The sequence below is a fragment of the Pristis pectinata genome, chromosome 1, assembly GCF_009764475.1.
Source record: "Pristis pectinata isolate sPriPec2 chromosome 1, sPriPec2.1.pri, whole genome shotgun sequence".
Lineage (NCBI taxonomy): Eukaryota > Metazoa > Chordata > Chondrichthyes > Rhinopristiformes > Pristidae > Pristis > Pristis pectinata.
Window position 1 is genome coordinate 143,413,396 of NC_067405.1, and position 8,388 is coordinate 143,421,783.

Below are 8,388 nucleotides of genomic sequence, written 5' to 3' on the forward strand. Positions count from 1 at the left end.
GATAACCTGAACATCAGAAACACTGCAGATGCTGGAAATCTAAAACAAAAACAGAAGATGCTGGAAATACGCAGCAGGTCAGGCTGCATCAGTGAGAAGAGAAACAGAGTTAATGTTTCAGGTCAAACACCCTTCATCAGAACTGGGAAGGAGGCAAAAGAAGTTTGTAAAGCTGGAGAAGGGGTGGGGAGAGGGGGATGTCTCTGATAGGGTAAAATCAGGGTGGCCATGGGGATAATCAGTACACAAGGTTATCTGGTCAATGAATCAATGGGAGCACATCAGCTGTCCTGATGCTGGGTTTTGGTCCAAAACTTCAACAATTCCTTTCCCTCCACGGATGCTGCTCGACCCGCAGAGTTCCTGCAGCAGGTTGTGTGTTGTTCCGGATTCCAGCATCCGCAATCTCTGGTATCTACAAATTGGAAAAGTTCTCTGACTCGAATCTGACCCCCGCTTGGGTCCCATTGACTCAAGTTGTGTGTCTGTGATCTGGGCTTGTTGAGGGAGATATTTGTCCCTCAACAGCACCCTAAACCTTGACTTAAATCAATACCCCCAAATTATTGACCTCTTTACTAAGGGGAATAAGATTAACGTTTCTAATATGTGTTGCCATCAGCCAATATCCAAGGTAAGGAAGCCTGTTCTTCAACTTCCACTGCCCCCAACTTTGATGTTAGCTGAGATTTGACAAATCCGCCATATTCCTCAAAGGGTTGTCTGACAATCTTTTGAACTGAGGACACAGGAGGTCCACTGAGGGGATTAACGATACTGCACAGTGCTCGCCAGTGAGTGCCAAGCGGTACTGAGGACCCATGGAAAAGGTTTGCTGCCTGTTAATTAATATAGCCTTCTCCTTACATCACAACCAGAACATGACCTTTGAAGGAGATAAAGATAAAACGAGTTGGCAAGCCGGATAAACAAGTTGCTTATTTAACTGTTTCTATGGAAACAGGACAATTAGAGGCTTTTTTTTAATAAACATTGACGAGGAATGCTTTCAAGGGACTCGGGGAAAAAAATCACTTTAAAATGGCAACTTTAATTAAATCATTTTTAAACTCGACATGTTCTTCCTGCAGGTGTGGAGATGGCAGACTAAATTAAATCGATTATTTACAAGAGATTATTTCTGAAAATTGTTTCCATTTGCAGTTCCACTTCTGCCACGTTCCCTAGGTCCCCTGAAGATTAACCCTTGGTGTGCCAGCAGACAGTATGAAGAATTTGAACCACCACATCTGTGACTTTGGAGTCCAGTTTATAAGATACGATAAGATTTCTTTATTAGTCACATGTACATTGAAACACACCGTGAAGTACGTCTTTTTGCGTAGAGTGTTCTGGGGGCAGCCCGCAAGTGTCGCCAGGCTTCCGGCGCCAACATAGTATGCCCACAACTTCCTAACCCTTCTTTGGAACGTGGGAGGAAACCGGAGCGCCCGGAGGAAACCCACGCAGACACGGGAAGAACGTACAAACTCCTTACAGTCAGCAGCCGGAATTTAACCTGGGTCGCTGGCGCTGTAAAGCGTTACGCTGACCGCTACACTACCGTGCCTGCTGATTTGGACTCGTAAGTTCAGGCTGACCGTCGTCCTGTGATGTGCGAGTGAGTACTACACTGCCAGGCGAGATGTAAAACTGAGAATCGGTCCACAGTCTCAGCTGCATCTAAAAAGATCCCATTGCACTAGCTTGAAAAAAGAATGGGATCTTCTCATCAGAAGTTTATGAAAGGCATAGACAGGGTAGACAGCCAGTATCTTGTACCCAGAGTCGAAGTATCGAATACCAGAGGGCATGCATTTAAGGTGAGAGGGGGAAAGTTCAAAGGAGATGTGTGGGGCAAATTTTTTACACAAGAGGGTGGTGGATGCCTGGAAATGCGCTGCCAAGGGTGGTGGTGGAGGCAGATACGATAGAGGTGTTTAAGGAGCTCTTAGATAGGCACATGGATGTGCAGAGAATGAAGGGAGATGGACCTTGTGTAGGCAGAAGGGATTAGTATAGTTAGGTGCCATTAGCTTAATTAGTTCGACACAACATCACGGGCTGAAGGGCCTGTTCCTGTGCTGTACTGTTCCATCTTCTATGTTCTATGCAGAAGTTATTCCTCACCCAACATCACTGAGCAAGCACATAAGCAAATAGGAGCAGGAGTAGGCCACTCGGCCCCTCATAACCTGTCCTACCATTCAATATGATCACGGCTGACCTAGCTCAGGCCTCAACTCCTCTCCTGTGCAACTTCCCTGTGGCTCTCAATTCCTCGATCTTTCAAAGATTTATCTACCTCCACCTTAAATATATCTAATGATCTGGCCTCCACCACCTGCAGGGCAGATAATTCCAGGGATTCACCATTCTCTCTGGAAATAAATTTCTACAGAGACTGCAGATGTTGGAATCTGGAGCAACAAACTGCTGAACGAACTCAACGGTTCGGGCAGCATGCTGCAGATTCCAGTGCTTCCTACACGGCAGGCTGGTCAAGAAGATAAGATCCCATGGGATCCAAGGAGAACTGGATCCTACGCTGGCTCAGGGGCAAGGTGCAGAGGAGGGATGGTTGACAGGTGTTACTGTGACTGGAAGCCAGGTACTGGTGGGGTTCCACAGGGCTCAGTACTCAGTCCCTGGATCTTTGCAACATTAATGACGTAGACCCAAATGTAATGTTGAACATTGAGCAGTGCAGCAAAGGAACAGGCCCTCCAGCCCACGACGTCTGCGTCGACCATGAAGTCAAATTAAACTAAATCTCCTCTGCCTGCACATAATCTATATCCCTCTGTTCCCTGCATATTCATGGGTCTATCTAAAAGCCTCTTATATCTGCTTCCACTAGTACCCCTGGCAGCCTGTTCTAGGCACCCATCACTCTCTATGTAAAAAACTTGCCCCGCACATCTCAATTAAACTCTCCCCCTCTCAACTTAAAACTTTGCCCTCTGGTATTCATCATTTCTACCCCGCGAGAATGATTCTGACTGCCTACCCGATCCATGTCTCTCAGAATTATATAAACTTCTATCGGGTCTCCCCTCAGCCTCCGACGCTCCAGAGAAAACAACCCAAGTTTGTCCAACCTCTCCTCACAGCTCATACCCTCCAATCCAGGCAGCATCCCGGTGAACCTCTTCTGCACCCTCTCCGAAGCCTCCACATCCTTCCTGTACTGGGGCGACCAGAACTGCACACAATACTCCAAGTGTGGCCTAACCAAAGTTTAATACAGCTGCTACGTGAATCAGATGCAATCACTACACTCAAGAGCCATTTAGACAGATAGGCAAGGCATAGAAAGATGTGGGAAAATGGGAATAGTGTAAATGGGTAAAGAGGTCAGCATTGACATGGAGGGCAGAAGATTCTGTACAACTCTATGACTCTATAACACCACACTCCCTCCAACTTTTGTTCCTTTCATCGTCCTGGTATGATCCCTTGATTTGCGCCACCATCACTTTTGTCATCTCGTCCCTCCTGAGGGAGTGCTGCATTGTCAGAGATGCTGGCGAGATGCTCCATCCTGGGATCCCCATGGTCACAGAAGCCAGGCTGATTCACTCATAAGGAACTCGGTTGTAGATTCTGCTCTAACTCCATCTACAAGTTTGCAGATGATACCACCGTAGTGGGCCGGATCTCAAATGACGATGAGTCGGAGTGCAGGAAGGAGATAGAGAGCTTAGTGACATGGTGTCATGACAACAAACTTTCCCTCACTGTCAGCAAAACAAAAGAGCTGGTCATTGGCTTCAGGAAGGGGGGGGGGCAGTGTACATGCACCTGTCTACATCAATGGTGCTGAGGTTGAGAGGGTTGAGATCTTCAAGTTCCGAGGAGTGAACGTCACCAATAGCCTGTCCTGGTCCATCCACGTAGATGCCACGGCCAAGAAAGCTCACCAGCGCCTCTACTTCCTCAGGAGGCTAAAGAAATTTGGCATGTCCCCATCAACCCTCACCAACTTTTACAGATGCACCATAGAAAGCATCCTATCCAGATGCATCACAGCTTGGTATGGCAACTGCTCTGCCCGTTACTGCAAGAAACTGCAGAGATTTGTGGACACAGCTCAGCACATCACAGAAACCAGCCTCCCCTCCATGGACTCTTGTCTACACTTCTTGCTGCCTCGGTAAAGCAGCCAGCATAATCAAAGACTCCATCCACCATGGACATTCTCTCTTCTTCCCTCTCCCATTGGGCAGAAGAAACAAAAGCCTGAAAGCACGTACCACCAGGCTCAAGGACAGCTTCTATCCCACTGTTATAGGACTATTGAACGGTTCCCTAATACGATAAAATGGACTCTTAACCTCATAATCTACCTTGTTATGACCTTGCTCCTCATTATCTACCTGCACTGTACTTTCTGTGTAGCTGTACACTTCATTCTGCATTCTGTATTGTTTTACCTTGTAGTACCTCGATGCACTATTGTAATGAATTGATCTGTATGAATGGTATGCAGGACAAGTTTTTCACTGTACCTCCATACATGCGACAATAATAAACCAATTCCAATTCCAATTCCGGTAAGTATTTCAGACCTGCTGCCCAGAACTTGATCCACCTTTAGCCAAGCTGTTCCAGTCCAGTCACAACACTGGTGTCTACCCCACCGTGCCCACGGATGTCCTGTCCACAAAAGGCAGGACAAATCCAACATAGCTCAATCAGTCTGCTCATCAGAAGACTAATGGAATCTGTTGCTATCGTGGCACTTACTCACCAGTAATCTGCTCATTGATACCCATTTTGGGTTTCTCCAGAACCACTCATCTCCAGAGACTTCATCCAAACATGGACCAAACAGGTAAGTTCCACAGATGAAGTGAGAGGGACTATGCTTAAATGTGCTAAATTGGTTTATTATTGTCACATGTACTGAGGAAGAGTGAAGAACTTTATTTTGCATGCCGTCCATACAGATCATTTCATTACACAGTGCATTTGAGGTAGTACAAGGGAAAACAATAACAGAATGCAAAATAAAGTGTTACAGTTACAGAGAAAGTGCAGTGCATGCAGACAATAAGGTGCAAGGCCATAACGAGGTAGGTTGTGAGGTCAAGAGTCCATCTTATCGTACTAGGGGACAGTTCAATAGTCTTATAACAGCGGGATAGAAGCTGTCCTTGAGCCCGGTGGTACGTGCTTTCAGGCTTTTGTATCTTCTGCCCGATGGGAGGGGGGAGAAGAGAGAATGTCCCAGGATGGTGGGGTCTTTGATTATGCTGGCTGCTTTACTGAGGCAGCGAGAAGTGTGGACAGAGTCCATGGAGGGGAGGCTGGTTTCTGTGATGTGCCGAGCTGTTTCCACAACTCTCTGCAGTTTCTTGCGGTCACGTTCAGAGCAGTTGCCATACCAAGCCATGATGCATCTGGAAAGGATGCTTTCCATGTTGCATCTATTAAAATTTCTGAAGGTCAAAGGGGACATGCCAAATTTCTTTAGCCTCCTGAGGAAGTGGAGGTGCTGGTGAGGTTTCTTGGCCATGGCACCTTCGTGGATGGACCAGGACAGGCTATTGGTGATGTTCACTCCTTGGAACTTGAAGCTCTCAACCCTCTTTATCTCAGCACCGTTGATGTAAACAGGACCGTGTTCACTGCCCCCTTTCTTGAAGTCATGACCAGCTCTTTTGTTTTGCTGACATTGAGGGAAAGATTGTTGTCATGACACCACATCACTAGGCTCTCTATCTCCTTCCTGTACTCTGACTCATCATTATTTGAGATCCTTGATATGAGGGCAGCATTAGGTCCACGGTAGATGCCATCTCCTTGGCCCTACACTCATCTCTGTAACATCTGGATAACAAAGACACCAACATCAGACTCGGATTTATTGACTATACGTCTGCCTCCAACACCATAATCCCAAACAAACTCATCTCCAAACTCCTAGACCAAGGATTCTGCATCCCGCTCTGCAACTGGATCTTTGAATTCCTCTCTAACAGACCATAATCCATAAAGATAGGCAGCAACACCTCTGCCACAATTACCCTCAACACTGGTGTCCCGCAAAAGCTGTGTCCTAAGCCACTTACAGTGCACCCTATACACTCACGACTGTGTGTCCCTCATCGGACAGAAGGTACAAAAGCCTGAGAACATGTACCACTAGGCTCAAGAACAGATTCTATCCTGCTGTTATCAGACTCTTGAACGGACCTCTCATTTGCTAAAAGATGAACTCTTGATGTCCCAGTTTAACTCATCGTGGCCCTTGCACTTTATTTGTCTACCTGCACTGCACTTTCACTGTAACTGCAAGACTATATTCTACATTCTGTTTCTCTTTTTACCACCCCAAGGTACTTGTGTATGGAATAATCTGTCTGGATGGCATGCAAAACAAAGCTTTTCACTGTATCTTGGTACCGTTCTGACCGATTGGAGCATCAAGGAGCCCTAGTAAAATTGAAGTAAAATGCACATCAAAGGGAAAACACTCCACTGGCTGGGGTCAGACATTGCGCAAAGGAAGATGGTTGTGATTGTTGGAGGTCCATGAGTCCAGCCCCAGGATGGTGCCCAAAGCTCAACCATCATCAGCTGCTTCATCTACAACCAACCTTCCACCGTAAGGTTGGCTGTTTGCTGGACCTGAACCATTTGCTTCTATCACCAGCGCACAGTGGCTGCTGTGCGGACCATCCACAAAATGCACTGCAGTTACTCACCCTGCTTACTCCGACCTCTACCACCAAGGGCAAGGGAAGCAGGTGCTCGGGAGCACCACCACGTGCAGGTTCCCCTTCTAGGCTCAAGGACAGCCTTTATCCCGCTGTCATGAGACTCTTGAACGGACTTCATGTACGTTAAAGATGAACTCTCGACCTCACAATCTACCTCATCGTGGCCCTTGCACCTTATTGTCTGCCTGCACTGCACTTTCTCTGTAACTGTAACACTTTATTCTGCATTCTGTTATTGCTTTACCTCGTACTACCTCAAAGTGCTTATGTTTTGAAATGATCTGTATGGATGGCTTGCAAAACTAAGTTTTTCACCGTATCTCGAAACATGCGACAATAATAAGCCAATACCAATACCAACTTGGAATATAACACCAGTTCTTCATTGTTCTTGAATCCAAATCCTGGGACTCGCTCCCCAACAACACTGTGGGAGCCCCTTCACCAGAAGGACTGCGGTGATTCAAGACGGCAGCTCATTGCCACCTTCTCAAGGGCAGTTAGGGATGGGCAATAAAAACTGAATAAATGAAGTCATCCATCATGATTACCAAAGTAACTGTTTTGTAGTTGCATTTCTGTTGCTAGGATACAGCCACCTTAAAGCATTGGGAGGAGTATACTCATTAATGATTCAAAGAAACGAGATAGAATGACGCACAGCTCAGACAGCAGAATGCCTTGTGTACTCGGCAGCTATGTCAACGGGGATTTATTGATGCAGGTGGTTCTGGATTTGTTTGCCGGGGTTCATAGGCACAATTAACTCACCATCTGGAATCTGCCGGCTCCAACCCATCAGTCGGTTCATGGGCGGAGAATGCCGGCAGTGTGGAGCTAGTGACTTTCGTCAACTGGATCTCGGCTGGCCTTTCCCAGAAGACCAGGTTGACGCTCGAGAGGGACATCCAGTTAGGTCATTGACGATCTGTGCAACCACCTGGGTTTATAAATACTTTTGACAGGAAAGGTGTGACCACAATAAACCAATTTCAACTCTTCTCCACTTTGAGCAGTCACGGGTCAGAGGTTCCCAGGAGTCAGTGGGGATGTTGTATTTCTCCAAGAAGTTTTGAGCACCCCCTTGAATCTTTTCCTCTGGTAATCTCTTCTGTGATAGAGGTGAGACCTGTTATGTTTGTTCTTCATCAGGAGACAAACTTCGCATGGGTTTAACATCTGAACATTTTTTATTAACCAACACCGGACGGGCTCGCTTTCCCTCTCTTTTTACAGCCACTTCCTGTTCCCTCATGTGACCCTTTGCATTGCCTACTGGGAACTGTAGTTCTTTATCATAACCACATAATAACACAGGACCAGCCCTTGGACGTCTGATGTCGGCTCTGCCCAATGGAGTTCACTAAGGGCCTCAATGCTGGGGCTGTTGTCCAGGGAGAATGCACCGATGTTGGTTGGCTTAACCTTCCGGTGAAGTTGGAAGATTCTGCAGAGACAGAGTTGGTGGAGTTTTTCCATGCTTTGACATGCCGGCTGTTGCTAGTACAGGTCTAGAGGAGGGCAGCGATCAACTGTTGGCTCGTAGACCATGAGTTTTGTGCCGGGTCTGGGGTTTAGGTCTTCAAATACCTGTCTGCTCTGTCTGCACTTCTCGCTGCCTCGGTAAAGCAGCCAGCGTAATCAAAGACCCCACCCACCC